Source organism: Zootoca vivipara, chromosome 9 (genome assembly GCF_963506605.1).
Source record: "Zootoca vivipara chromosome 9, rZooViv1.1, whole genome shotgun sequence".
NCBI classification, from domain to species: domain Eukaryota; kingdom Metazoa; phylum Chordata; class Lepidosauria; order Squamata; family Lacertidae; genus Zootoca; species Zootoca vivipara.
Genome location: NC_083284.1, coordinates 48064291 through 48078118, shown reverse-complemented (window position 1 = coordinate 48078118; position 13828 = coordinate 48064291). Strand labels below are relative to the sequence as shown.

The following is a 13828-nucleotide window of genomic DNA, read 5'->3' as shown; positions in this document are numbered from 1 at the left end:
AAGTATTATCAGATGTTCTGGCATTGCTGACATTTTCACAAGGAGACAAATCTCTAGATTAAGAGACTAAACATTTTTGTTCCATTTATAGTCAGAAGACTTATTCAAAAAAAAGGAGGGGGGAAGCCACATGGACACAAAGTCTCACATAGTTTCCCACCTCCAAATATCTTTGACATTTATGTCCCTAAAGACTTCTGAACATTATCATATTTATTGCATGTTGGCAGTTATCAGCATCTCAGGCATTGGTTGGGGGGGGGGTTATGTTACTAAATCAAATACACTAATACCAATGAGATTACTAGACCAGTTAAAACCAGATGCTGGTATCCAGATTTCACCCATTTATAAACATACACTCATACATACATATATCAAGGAACCTTCAGTTTAAGAGTTGAGTCACTTGCAATTCACTCATGCACTGTAAAGCATGAACATGTAAAATCCTTCTGAGTCATGTAAGCAGCATGCATGTTCCATAATCGCATACATCATGCTCACATACAATTTAGCCTTCCTATGCCCACACTTTCCTTTGGCCTAAAAAGCCAGGAGTGTCGGCCCTGACCTGAAGTGGCTGCCATACAACCTGCTCCCTTGTAACCATTGATACTCAAGCCACACACCTCATGTCATAAAAATGTATTGTCCCCTGGGTAAAAAGGGGCAAGCAAGCAGGTCTTGCTTGCAAGTCCACAGGAGCATGGTTGTTGTTGTTGTTTTAAAAAGTCTTTGTTCTTTATGCAGTACCTTTGGAGCATTCTCAGTGTAGGTATACGTAGAAGAAGCAAATTCCTTGAGTATGAAAAATGTGGGAAACAACAGGTTACACCATGCTGTGCAAATATTGGAAAGGACAGGGAACCATTTTGAATGGAGGCTTTCTGTGGTCTAAGTGCTGCCAAAGTCCTTCACCTTGTAAGTGATGACATGAAAAGATTTATGATACATGCACATGCAAGCAAACACTCATAACCATATAAGAATTTGTGCTTAATTCTTTTCCGTGTGAAAACCATCACATGAATCATGATGATGAAAACTAACCCTTTGGAGACCCAGGAACTCATAACTCATAAGTTACTAGGATCCCTAAACTGAACAAATATTTCAAGAATCCAACTGTGGTTTGAGAGAACAAGCAGCCATTACTCTATCAGGCTAAAGCGTCATTTCTGGAGATGTTACCCTTAGGCTTAGGGTATCACTGAATCCACTTCACATAGTTCCATTAATCCATAGCATTTGTGTATCATTATTTGATTTTAAAAAACAGAACAATATATGTAGATTAAATATAGCTGAGAGATTATGGTGGTTAATAGGGCATCTGCTATAGCTAGGAATACAAAGCCAATTGTGCACATTTTCTTGTTACGTTCCAATAAAAGGCAAAAGAAAATGGGGGGGGGGAGTTGTTTATAATGATACATCATCATGTTTTGATATTAGCCATGACTAAACTGTATATCACCAAATTGTTTCTGTGCACAAATATGCTATATATTCTGAAATGAACTTTACACAGTTTTAAATTTAAGCAGTCAATCAAATGTATTGCTGCAAAGGCCAAAGAAGTCCAAAAAGATTCTGAGTAGCATTTCACTGTAATATTAAGACATCTAATATTGTAATCCATTGCATTTTCCACCAAAAAAAAGCAATGCACTTGCCATATCTGAAAGAGGAAGTATTTTGCTAAAATTCACAACTCTGAGAAGCACTCCCTTTTGGCAACTATTGGGAGAGCTTCAAAGCGGCACACAAATGTTTGCGCAAGAGGGGAGTGTCCCCATTGCTGCGGAAACCAGGTTGATAGATAGGGGACATAACTGAGCAACAGGGACCCTCCTTTATCCACAGTAATTTAAACTGAGGGATGATAAAAGCCTTTTGTAAAGCCATCTTAACAACAGCCACATGAAGGGAGAAGACATAGTGAAATAAGATTACTTTTATTAGACGTGAATTCTTCAGAACACACGCTTTCCTTTTTCAATACGGAGCCAAATTAGTTTCCTCATCATTTTCATTCTAATGGTAAAAATAAAGAATCAACTTCAGAATTCTTCTATATTCTAAAGAAAACTTTTTTAGCAAACTAGAATCTGTGTTTGTCTGTTCATGTCACGGTCCGGTCGGCGGGCGTCAGGACCAGAGGCAAGATGGTGGTGTAGAAGCAGGAACAGGTGCAGGGCTGAGGGTCCAGCAGCAGGCAGTCGCAGGGTCAAGGAGCAAGGCAGAGACGAAGGTCCACGGGGCAAGGATCAATACGTCGGCAAGGCAAGGGTCCACGGAGCAAGGATCACGACGTCGGCAAGGCAAGGGTCCACGGAGCAAGGATCACGATGTCGGCAAGGCAAGGGTCCACGGAGCAAGGATCACGACGTCGGCAAGGCAAGGGTCCACGGAACAAGGAGCAAGACGTCGGCAAGGCAAGGGTCCATGGAGCAAGGATCAAGACGTCGGCAAGGCAAGGGTCCACGGATCAAGGATCAAGACGTCGGCAAGGCAAGGGTCCACGGAGCAAGGATCAAGACGTCGGCAAGGCAAGGGTCCACGGAGCAAGGATCAAGGCGAAGGATCAAGGAACAAGAAGCAAGGCGAAGGTCCAAGGAACAGGAAGCAAGGTGAAGGTCCAAGGGTCGAGGAGCAAGGCGTCGACAAGGCGAGGGTCCAAGGAGCAGGGAGCAAGACGAAGACAAGGCGAGGGTCCAAGGAACAGGACATTGGCAAGGCAAGGGTCCAAGGAGCAAGGAGCAAGAGGCCAGAGGCAACCAGGCAGGGATAGCGTTGCTGTGGCAAAGAGCTGAAGGGAAATGCTGGGCTCTTATCCCTCCCAGCTCCTGCCACCAGGTGCAGTCAGATCTCAAGTGGCCTCACCTGGGTGACTACTCCTTGCCTCTCCAGCACAAGCTGAGGTCTTCACCTGTGTGGCCACGCCTTGCTTCCCCAGCACAAGCTGAGGCAGGCCCCAGTCCTGCAAGGCACTACAGGCCCCAGAGCCTGACTCCTGCCCATACTCCTGACAGTTCATATACAAACCAGCTTGAGAAAACAATCTGCCAGTGTAACATGCCATTGTTATTGTAGGGAGAGGTTATGGCATACTGTTGCTTTATCAGGAAAAAATACAGAAAATCTAAAGCCAATCTGAGCACTGGATAAGCAGTTTTATAAAATTTGGGACAGGGTGCCTAACTGAAACAGATTTGACCTGGTGATTCTATAGCAGGCACCCCCAAACACGGCCCTCCAGATGTTTTGGGACTACAACTCCCATCATCCCTAGCTAACAGGACCAGTGGTCAGGGATGATGGGAACTGTAGTCCCAAAACATCTGGCGGGCCAAGTTTGGGGATGCCTGTTCTGCAGCTTGGAGGGTACATTAAACTCATTAATGTTCTTCCCTAGGTAAGTGATAGGGATGTGTTTACAGTCTAAGCCACTTTTGCATACTGTATATTGACCCACGAGTCTGTCTGATCCATTGGGCTATCATATTAAATGTGATTTTTTAAAAATCATATAAATTTGCATTAAAATACATAGTTTAAAACCTGCTCCCTTTCGAGATATGCATGTTCTATCCTTTCATTCGTCTGGGAGGTGCAGATCAAGTCAATTCAAACTAGAACTGTGCAAAGACTGAATTCATCAAGCATCACTGGCTGTGATTTCCAACAGTGGTATGTACTCTAGTAGAAACCTTGATAGATACCCAGCATCAGAAACCACACCATACATTTAAAACATTCATACCACTTTGTAAGTCATGCCTTCCCCCAAAGAATCCTCAAAACTGTGGTTTATTAAGGGTCTCCTATAGCAACTCTTAGTGCACTTAACAAGCTACAGTTCCCAGGATATTATGGGGAAAGCTTAAATGCATGGTGTGGGTGTAGTGGCTCTCAGTTGATGACCTCTGCATTATAATGGTTAGATCCTGGAAAAAACTAGCCCTCGGAGGGTGGGGTACATCAGAAAACTGTACAGTGTGGGACTAAGAGCTTCTTGACAAATCTAAGCTTCCGATGAACTTGCAGAGAACAGAGGATCCTAGGAAACTTTATCAAGGCTGCAAGAAGTACATCACGACTCTTCAGGAAAAAAAGGAGCCATTCAATGACTCCAGTGTACAGGGAAATAAGTTTTATCACTATAATAACTCAAGTGTACAGCATAAAGGCAGGAACTCTGGTTTGCCCATTTCTAAAGGAAGAATTTGTTCTGGGCGATACCAGACCTAATTAAAAATAATTCTGGCTTCCCTTCAATATTCTGGCAGATTTTGCTTTACATTAAAAGGTCTGCTATAATGGGAATCTACAAAATAAGCTCGAAATATGACTCACTGCTATTGTTTTCTCTGGTTTTCCCTCAGCTTCCTATCCTGCCCCATTTCCCTTACTCACATGAATGGAAAGATCAGGGCTTAAAAAAATGTTGGTCATATATTCTGAGTAATGGATTGCAATTACAGTGGTACCTCGGTTTAAGTACACAATTGGTTCTGGAAGTCTGTACTTAACCTGAAGCGTACTTAACCTGAAGTGAACTTTCCCATTGAAAGTAATGGAAAGTGGATTAATCTGTTCCAGACAGTCCGCGGAGTACTTAAACTGAAGCGTACTTAAACTGAAGCAAACTTTCCCATTGAAAGTAATAGAAAGTGGATTAATCTGTTCCAGACGGGTCCACAGAGTACTTAAACTGAAAGTACTCAAACCGAAGCGTACTTAAACCGAGGTATGACTGTATCTCACACTGCAGTGCACTTTTAAAAATCAAATAAAATAGGTTAGGTTTTGATTTTCACTTTAGTTTATAGAAACACATGGAGATGGCTTATGCAAAGGAGGACCACTGAGCCATCTAGTGCAGTCCTGTCCACTCCCTAGAGGCTGAGCAGGGATCCTTTGCAGCCTGTGTAAATTGGGTGGATAAATTTTTCAGGAATTATAATGTAGAAGATGAGCTCTGCCACTGAGCTTATGGCTCCTCCCTAAAATACTAAGCTACCTTCACTAAATCAAACCATTGGTCTATCTAGCCAAGAGATAACTATAAATATAAACAATGTATTTAGCAATACAGGTATCATTTTAATCAAATCATCCTCAAAGCTAGAAATGTACCCCCCAAAAAGCCATCCATAAAAATGAGTTTATAACTGTGCAACTGCCAGTAAAATCCATTAAAATTTGAATGATCCCTAAGTCTTCAGGGTTATTCCTATTGCATATCCTGAACTTCTGTCTCTGATCCCAGTCAGGACTCTGACATTGCATGTAGTTGCTGGTGCTTCCTAAAGCATGTGAGTACCAAAGGTAGATACTGGGAGTGGCTATTTACAGAGGGTGAAAGTGCCACTAATTAGATGGTTGGAAGGGCACCGTGAACTGTAGCATGCTAAATACATATATGTGGCTATCAGTCTGAGTAATTTTGTATCTCCTCCAAGGCATTAGAGATTATAAACATTAAAGGACAGACTGGATACTTACTAAGTAGTACATCCCACTGAACACAGTAGGACTTTTAAGTAGATGCATTTTTACACTTTGGTCTTAAAATGAAGTCTTCTGGAACCAAATATAAAGATGGGCACCTACGTAACACAGCTTTAGAAGAGGCATGGGCTGACACCTAGTGGAATTTGCTATGGAAACTAAGCAAACAAATTTTTAATGCGATACTTGGTTTTCTTGGATGGAAACAGCAGTGCCCATGGATAAAGAAGTGAGACTTATACAAATAATTTGTTTTAATATAATTTGACAACTGACTTAAACAGCACTATGCAACAAAAATGCAAAAGTGTTGAAATGAATTAGCACAGCCCTTTTTGATTTGTCCCCAGACTCTGAAATGTTGATTCCTATGCTTTTATCATTGAGATAAATGTATGGACGGTTTATGCTCAGAACAGGAACTGATCGTCTGTGCCAGGTTCCAAATTCACCTTTATCTGCTCACAACATCCTCCCCTGCCCTAGTGGGACACTTATTCACCAGCTGATTTTTCAAGTTGAAATATATAAGAAAGAGATGGTGGGAGACAATACGCAACCTCCATAGTCCTCATTTGCCATGAGGGATGTAGCAGGCAAAATGTCCCGGAACCCACTTTCCAGTCTGAAACTGGAGTACTGCAGCCATTGCAGACAAACAAACCTAAATGGTCCAATGGCCTGACTCAACATAAGAGCAGCCCAAAACCTGAAGAGCACCAGGTGTTGTGTGGTGCAGACTATAGTGATCTGGAAGAGACCTATGTTTCATTTCCCTGTCTGGTGCGCAGCCTCTCCCTGAACCAGGATAGCTGTGTGACCATGGGTGTGGGATCTGGTAGACAGGCATTCATGGTGGGAAGGGGCAGGTGCAGTTTCTCTGTTGACTGCTATATTGCCCCATGCAAAATTATCATTAACTCCAAGTGACTGCACAGTTGGGGGCAAAATCTAAGCCAGTTTATGGACTGCAGAGTATGGCTAGCAGGGCAATGAGCTAGTGGATCCAGCTGTTTTTCAAAAGGAAAGAATCTGACAGCCATAAATCCAAACCAAGTTCTACGCCATTTCATTATAACGTCTTTTTTTTAGTGCAGGATTCTATCACATGGATCTGATATATGCGAGCATCCAGAACTGTGCAAATTAGAATACACATGTAAAGAAAATAAATGCTCATTCAAGTACAGGCCATAAACTCACTGGAAAGAGGTGAGCATAAAACAAAGACATCTGTGAACAAACTCGATGCCCGTGTGACTATAAAACGCTTTTAACTATACTCACAGATTTACACCATTTCACTTTAGCCTTTGAAATGTATGCATTGTAATCATGATGAAAGGGAATGCGCCAGGTGAGGTTTACAGACCAAATTAAGTCAACCACCGCCAACTTGCCTCATTTAATATAAGGCAATAGTGCCACCTAATGCTGAATAGCAGTATATGTACATGCATTTGTTGTTTCTTTAAACTTAATTCCTTTATTTGGAGCAAGTAAAATGTCAGAGCAGTGAGCAAGCTTTCACTCCTCTTCAGGCAGGATGGTAGCCATAAGGACAGTTATGCTGGGTCAGGCCAATAACCCACCTAGCCCAGGATCCTGTTTGCACAGTGGCCAACCACCAGATGTCTAAGGGAAGGAGCTGAGCACCACAATCATGGCGCTTCCCTGCTTGTGATTCCCAGCAACTGGCATTCAGAGGCGTGCTACCTCCGACAGTGGTACTATTATTAAGCACAGTGGATATTAAGCACAAACAGGTAGGTGATAGTGGTAGTGGTGGGGAGATTGCTTGGCCTCATAAAAGAGCCAATTTGCAGGTTATTATAGCATTAGAGTAGGGTTTAGGTAGGTCTGTAGTAAGTGCAAAGATGGCCTCCAGTTGCTACAAAAATGGGGGGGGGGAATGAGCCATTGCTGCACTTCTTTCAAAAATGTAACACCATGGCTTACTGGGATGTTTTTCTAACGGTTGTCAGAACACACTGATCCTTTCTAAGCCAGAGAGCAAAGAAAAAGAGGGTTGTTGTAACATTTGCAAAGTTGAAAATTGTTATTAGGTAGTGTACAAGGCAAAGCATCAACTGGGTATTGCTTACTAATCGGAGGACTTTTTCTCCCATAGGCAAAGTTCATTATTAGGTTGTAGGTTTTCTTTCTCAAGTTCTAGGACACAGTCGACTTTGACAAAAGACTCCTATGTCTGTATAACATCTCCGCTCAATTTTTATGCCATTATAAATTGCAACAGGGATTTGTCACCACATGCAACAAAATCTTCTCAACTTGACCATACCCCCTTCATATTGCTTCATATTTAGCTTCAAGAACATTCTGGTGAACTTAAAAGCTTATTCACTACTTTGTAATTTTTAAAGGTGATCTTAATATTACACTACTATTGTCGTCCCGTCCCCCCAGTTAATCTAATAGACTAACCTGCATTTTTTAATTTCTTCCATATTTCCTCCAGCCGTAGAAGTCTTCATAGGAGAGATGTTTGAGGGGAGACTTTGTGCTGGCCATCAGGCAATGGCTTTTTTCACCTGCCTTGCCCCTCCCTCCAGCCCTAGGAGTATTTCCCAGGCCATGACGTTAGGAACATCAGAAACAGCTGGGAAGAGAGAAGGGGAGTTCAGGGATATTTTTTAAAAAATAATTTAAAAAGTTGTGTGTCTTTGCTTCTCAGTTTGCATATTGTGTTATTTTATGCAGTGTGACTTGCTGTTATTTTTATTGATTATAGTTTAGAAATTATTTATTAAAATGGTTAAAAATGAATTTCTGTTTAATTGTTATTCGCTGGTATTTAATTTTATTGTGTACTATTATATTCTAATGGATTATTGAATATTACTTTATTTGGTATGTTGTTTATTTTAAAATTTGTTTTTATTGTAAGGTTTTTGCATTGGACCAGATTGTTATAAGGTGTGCGATCTTGGTTTTCTTCAGCTTGTATGTAAACTAATATAGAAAGGAGGTATACAAACTAAAAGTGAAATGAAAAATTAAAGTAGCAGAGAAAGATTTTGAAATTATATAGGCATATTAGACAGCCCCTTATGCTAAAGCATAGTCTCCACAATTCCTGGTGATGTGTCTCTGGTTCCGGAAGTGATCCAGATCTGTCATGGAATTTACAAATGACTGAAACATTTATGTTAAGTTGCTAGCAAAATTGCATACTTTACATATACAAAGAGCCCCATGTTCAATTCCCAGTATCTCTCCAGATAAGCCTAGGAAGTCTACTGGCCTAAAATGATGGAGAACCAGTGGCAGTAAATGTAAACTAGCCTTCTCTTACCCAGTGTCCTCCAGGTGCTTTGAACTATAGTTCCTACCATCCCTGATCATTTGGCTGGAGAGCACCCAAAAATCTGAAGAGCACCAGCTCTAGTGTGGTGCAGACAATACTGATCTAAGGAGACCATTGACCCGACTTGGTACAAGACAGCTTCGTATGCTGCAATGGTAGTGTCTTGAGAACTTTAGGTCAGGCTTCTTCCAGCTGCAAGTGATGAGGGAACAATACAGAAGGCAATACAAAAATGTATGCCGTTTGGCAAAAAGGGGCAATTCAAACACGACCCTCCGAATGAGGAAAGATGTATACCTGATTCCCTTCTTGCTCATTTAAAAATTTGCTTAAAGGAAAACGTACCGTATTTTTCAGTCTATAAGATGCCCCCATGTATAAGATGCCCCCTATTTTGTGGGACACTGATTTAAGAAAATGGGGGAAGATACTATCCGTGTATAAGATGAGCCCAGATTTTGAGCATTATTTTAGAGTAAAAAAGCATAGTCTTATACATGGAAAAGTACGGTAATTACACCAATGAGCCAGTACAAGCAGCATACTTGCCAAGCATACTTGCCAAGTACGCCCCATGAGCTCCTGGAGAAGGAAAGGAAAAGCCCCATCACATATACCAACCCATTCGGAACAGGGTCAGGCATAGCACCACAGGAGTGCTGCACAAACCTTATGTGTGACCACTCTCCTCTACAGGAGAAGGCAGCTTCATTTGCAGCAAGCCACGAAACTATGTTCAAGCAGCTAGGTGCTGTGACTGCCACTCCTGTCTATGACAGGATGGTTTCTGTAAGCAGCAGCAAGTTATTGTTTTTGAAAACTTAAAAGCAATAGAAGCCAACAAGTTTTCTTTGCTTGCACTGGCTGCTAATGGAAAGCAGTCTGCTCCCTTCAATAGGAATCCCACCCCACCCCCCACTCCGCTCTCCTCAAAATTAATAGACACCCTCTGCTCTAGGGTAACAAACTGGTTGCTATTTGCAAAATAATGCACATCCTAAAAACAGTACCCCATTACAAAGAAATTTTAAGTTAAGGGTGACCAAGATCATTATCTTAAGTACTTTCATTTTATATGACAACATACAATTTGTATATACTTGGTGAAGCAACTAATTTTTCTTTGCAGTTTCGCTTGTCAAAAAGTTGTTGTTGGGTATTATTTGCAGTTTTTAGACTACTAGAAAAAGGATCCCTGCAGAAACAACCATGACTTTTGGGCCTTCCACTGAATAATGCTCTACTTGTTCTTTTTTTCACTTTAGCTCTTCTTGTGCCACTAATGATCTACTCCAGAATCATTATGGGCTACTACTGGGAAGGTGGGGTTTTTTTTTGCAAAAGCTGCCATTCCCGATTTATCAGATTGACTTGTATGAATAACTGCTTTGAAAAAACAATTTCTTGCCAGGGGCTCATTTTTTTCTCAAAACACTTACCTGAACTCAGGATAGTGTGGAGACAGCTTGGGCTCCTGAGGGGGGTTAGGTGACTCTTGCCAGAAGTTTGAACTGATTGCTTGCAGAATTTTCTTCCTCCTGCTGCCATGGCTCCATCTGTTTCAGCTCATCCCACCATCCTTTTCTTCCCCCCAAGGCTCCCCTTCCCAGACAAAGAGCCCAAGGGCCACAGGCTACACACCCACTAGAGACACAAAAACACAGAAGTCCCAAACGCTGGTGCTCTCAACTGTTTTTGTGAAGATATGCTGCCTACAAATTAGTGTACTTGTGCCATCGAAAACTTGGGAGCCAGACTTACGTTTCCTACAAAATAGGTTGAGCTGTCTTTGACCAAATTGCTGGGGCAAGTAGTGTAATGGCAATTCTATCATTATGCAAAGAGCACATGTTGTGTGCAAGAGGGGCAGAGAACAATTACTATTTCCAGCACTACAGGAAAATCCCCCAAAGCGGCATGATCAGAATGAAAGTACATGCATCTATAATTGATATCAATGAAGAACTACCATGACCCACTACAGTAGCACTGTTCTAAGAAGGTACACTCAAAATTACCGTGCAGAGATTAACAACCAAATCACTACAATCACTAATATTAATAAAAGGGTCTCCTCGTTTCACTAAAGAAGAAAATGAGAAAGTGCAAAAAAGTGAAGAGAAACAGAAGAGCAGGCTAGAAGAATATTTTTATGGAACTCTGATGTCTTGTCTTCTACCTCGATCAATCACTGAGAAACTTCTGTCCCAACTATTGATTCCAGCAGTTTTGTTCTGGCATTTTTTTTGGGGGGGGGGGAGAAGATGGTTCTCACAATTGTAACTTTGCTTAGCAGGATTACAGATGAGGTCCAGAGATAAAACCAGGGGTAGGCAACCTAAGATCCATGGGCCACAAGCGGCCCACAGGGGTCGTTTAACCGGCCCACGAGCCGCCCCTGAATTGAGCCGCCCGCTTGGCGGGTCCCTGCACGCTGCGCTAAACCGGCACAGCGTGGCGCGGGGACTCGCTTCCATGGTGCCGGAAATCACGTCTGCGCATGCTCAGACACCGAAAATTGCGTCTGCGCAGATGCCAGAAATCCTGTCTGTGCAGACGCAGAAAATCGTGGCAGCATGCGCTCACAATCTGGCTCACAGAGGGATCTCCGCTGGAGTGAACCGGCTCAGGCGAGGTAAACCTTGCCAACCCCTGGATAAAACAATTCAAGCATAAAGAACTACCATGTGGTTTCTAAAACCATACCAACCCAAGCTTTGTTGCCATTCCACCTAAGCTCACATACCACAGATGCAATGGTCTGACTGATGAGGAAATAACACCATATATGAAACCATATAGTTAAAGATATAGTGGTGCTAATGTCAGGCCTTTTTACCTTTCTAGGTACTCTCTCATGCACAGTATTGCATGATCCATCTTAATTAAAGTTAAACCTTTAACATTCCAGCATGTGGTATTTATCAATAAGGATGGTAAAAGCACCAGCAGCTTGTTTACTTCCATGAGAAGACTCCACAGGTAAAGGAAAGTTGTGTTCATATGAAACCAGTAAGCTGTTTTCTGTAATACTGGATAAACCAAATAACATGCTTCAATATTTTATTTCTAGACACAGTGTAGTGTTTTTTGAAACATCACATTAAATTTTTATCAACAAACCAATATAAGCAGCAGCTGGTAACCTCGGATATTTTCCTTAAGTTCCTTTTGAGTTCTCATAATCATCTTCCTTTACTTGAAAACTAGTGCTGGAATACTGAAATTACTTCTTAGGTACATCTTCAGATGATATCTATCTTTGCAGGCCTCCAGTAATGATCGAGAGGTACTAGCTACTGAAGAGTTTGCAATTTCTGACTTTTGAGAATTCAGATAATTCCTGAAAGTTCAACTGCTAATTGATCTCATGGGAAGCAAGAAATGGTCGTCACTGTCAGAAGATATGTATATTCTGGCTTACAATACTGTGAGAAACCATTACAATACTGTGAGCAGCCCTGCTTGCTGAGAAAGGGGGTTCTACAGCCCTCTTCTCTTTCGTTTGATAAAACTTTTCTTCATTTTTTGCAGCATACGATCACCTCCACTCCCCCAAAAGGCCTCTGCTTGGGGTGGGGGTGGTGAGGGGGAGAACACCTGGAGAAAGAGCAATGGAATGTGGGAAAAGCGAAAGTCCTAAAAACCACATAAGGCCCATACGCCCATTGTTTAGAAACCCACTAAAAACTTCTGAAAGGTATTTCAGGAGGCACAGATGGCTACAGAGACTATGAAGCATCTTTACTGTATCCAATGATCCAAACTCTTGTATTCAGGATTGCTGGTTTAATGCTTCATTCTTTAACTCTACCTATGAATTCTAACTTTCATTGTATTTACACTTTAAAAGCAAACTCTAAAAAAATAAAGGCTGCAGCATGGTTTTAATAAGGTGTAGAGCAGGGGTCCCCAAACTAAGGCCCGGGGGCTGGATGCGGCCCAATTGCCTTCTAAATCCGGCCCGCGGACGGTCCAGGAATCAGCATGTTTTTACATGAGTAGAATGTGCCCTTTTATTTAAAATGCATCTCTGAGTTATTTGTGGGGCCTGCCTGGTGTTTTTACATGAGTAGAATGTGTCCTTTTATTTAAAATGCATCTCTGGGTTATTTGTGAGGCATAGGAATTCGTTCATATTTTTTTTCAAAATATAGTCCGGCCCCCCACAAGGTCTGAGGGACAGTGGACCGGCCCCCTGCTGAAAAAGTTTGCTGACCCCTGGTGTAGAGCATACTCCATAAAGCTTTTTAGAAAATATTTTCATAAGAAAAGCTGCACTAAATCTATATAGGAAGTTATTTAAATCCTTCCCAATTCTGTATCATTTATTAAGGTCTTTTAATTACAGGTAGGTAGCCGTGTTGGTCTGAGTCGAAGCAAAATAAAAAAAATCCTTCAGTAGCACCTTAAAGACCAACTAAGTTTATATTTTGGTATGAGCTTTCGTGTGCATGCACACTTCTTCAGATACACTAGAAACAGAACTTCTGTTTCTAGTGTATCTGAAGAAGTGTGCATGCACACGAAAGCTCATACCAAAATATAAACTTAGTTGGTCTTTAAGGTGCTACTGAAGGAATTTTTTTATTAAGGTCTTTTAATTTCGTCATAGCTTTGAATCTGAAATCTCAAGACTAATATCTCCTACCTATAGGGAAATATGAAAGACCAGATGGAAACAAGAACTCTCAATACATTCAAACCAAATGAACTGTTTCCGGTTTCAAAAAGTTTTATTTGTAAGAAAGGTATTACCTGTCCTGATAACCAGAACAATAACTTTTTGCCCAAAATTTAAAACAACTATTCACCTTTCCTTGAGATTTCAAGTTCATTTTTTTTGAACTGAAAGTTGAAAACAAACCAGACAAATTATTTTCCTTCCATCTCAGCTAAACCTAAAGAAACTCAGTACAGTACCTTTGAATTGAGGTGGGCGGGAGACGAAAAAGCGATAAAATTTATGATGTACAAGTA

General features: G+C 41.4%; 2 long non-coding RNA genes across 2 annotated transcripts in view; one reads left to right on the top strand and one right to left on the bottom strand.

Annotated features, from left to right (window-relative positions):
• Positions 1-8031, bottom strand: part of LOC118083409 (uncharacterized) — a 65560-nt gene extending 57529 nt beyond the window's left edge. The window contains exon 1 of the long non-coding RNA XR_009558157.1: positions 7966-8031. This is a non-coding gene — a long non-coding RNA (uncharacterized LOC118083409). The remainder of the gene's footprint in view (positions 1-7965) is intronic.
• A 1707-nt stretch (positions 8032-9738) lies between these two features.
• On the top strand, positions 9739-13788 carry LOC132592643 (uncharacterized). The gene is made up of 2 exons (XR_009558158.1): positions 9739-13184; positions 13444-13788. It is a non-coding gene; the product is annotated as an uncharacterized LOC132592643 (long non-coding RNA).
• Positions 13789-13828: the final 40 nt, after the last annotated feature.